Source organism: Echinops telfairi, unplaced genomic scaffold (genome assembly GCF_000313985.2).
Source record: "Echinops telfairi isolate 266 unplaced genomic scaffold, ASM31398v2 ScPeMD7_2186;HRSCAF=2738, whole genome shotgun sequence".
Lineage (NCBI taxonomy): Eukaryota > Metazoa > Chordata > Mammalia > Afrosoricida > Tenrecidae > Echinops > Echinops telfairi.
Genome location: NW_022106084.1, coordinates 2,171,679 through 2,173,416, shown reverse-complemented (window position 1 = coordinate 2,173,416; position 1,738 = coordinate 2,171,679).

The following is a 1,738-nucleotide window of genomic DNA, read 5'->3' as shown; positions in this document are numbered from 1 at the left end:
ATTTTCTAATGTCATATTGATTTATAACTGGATCAACAATAGAAAGAACAGGAACAAAAGACAAACACATAGAGACTTAATAACACTTTTGTGTAATCGACCAAATAAGGGAAGAAATTCATTGAAACAACACAGAATGATCAACAATATACCCAAACCTTTGGAACATAGCAAAATTAGTTATCAGAGGGCAATTTTTAGCAATCAATGCATACATGAAAAAAGAGGAAACAAAATTAACATCTTAATTAAACTCTTACAAAATCTAGAACTAAAGCAACATCATAGACCCTCTATCCACAGAAGAAAGAAATAATGAAAATTAAAGCAGACATAAATGAACTGGAAAACAGATAAACAATCTAAAATTATATAAGACAAGAAGTTGGCTCTTTGAAAGAATCAACAACATTCCAAACCACTGGCACTTTAACAAAGATTATGGATATAGAAGTGGTAGATTTGGTGAATGTTTTGTTGTGAAAATTTTTGCCAAATTGAAAAACAAGAAAGATTCCATGAATAACAGTGGAAAAGAAAATGTTGTAAAATTGATTGTGGTAAAGATTATACAACTCTTCTTGATATGTTTGAACTATTAAATTGTATGATATGTAGATGAAGTGCCAAAAAACTGTTTTTAAAAGGAGAGAGAAGATGAAAACATCTAAAATTAGAGATGCAAAAGCAACATCACAACAGATCCAAATAAAATGAAACAAAATAACAATACACTTCTATGAAAAGCTGTACTTCAAAAAGTTTGATAACCTATAGGAAATGGATGAAAACTTATAAATAAGCCATCGACACAAATTAATGCAGACAGTCTTAGAAAACACACCATACAAAAATAGAGGAGCTCATCAAGAGAGCCCAGGCAAGAAAAACCCAGGAACAGATGGCTTAACAGGGGCACTCTACCAAGCTTTAGCGAAGAGCTTGCACTAATTCTGCACAAACTAGTCCAAACTTTGGAAAGTGACAAAGAGCATGCAAACCAATTTTATGATGTGAGTATATTCCTGATACCCAAACCAGGCAAAGACCCCACCAGGATACAGACCAATATACCTCATGAACGTAGACATAAAAATCCTGGGCAATGTAGAATCCAACACATATCCAAAAAAATAATAATAATAATTCACCACAACTAAATGGGATTCAGATTCATCTCGGGGATGCAAGGATGGTTCAATGTTAGAGAATCATTTATATAATCCACCACATAACCAAGACAAGAAATAAATCTTGTTTACACAATCATATCAGTAGAGGCAGGCAAAGCATTCAACAATATCCAACACCTATTTCAGGTAGAAACACTCAATAATATAGGAATAGAAGGGGCTGGAGAGTTTGGACCTCTCATACACTATTAGTAGATTAAAAGCATGTATAATCTTTGTGAAAAATGATATGGTGCTTCCTGAAATAACGGGGGGTAGAAAAACTGTGTGACACAGCAGTATTTCTTTTGGCCACATACCCCAAAGAAGTAAAAGAAAGAATATCAGCAGGCATATGCTCTCCCATGTTGATAGCAGTGCAGTTCACAATAGCAAGAAGATTTAAACCACCCCAAAGTCCATCAATTGAAGAATGGATTAAGGTATCAAGCATCCAAGAACAAAAAATCATATCTTTGTAAAGGTGGGTGAGTGCAGAGTGGAGACTCAAAGCCCAACGGTGGGCAACTGAACACCCCCTTACTGAGGGGTTGTGGGGAGGAGAC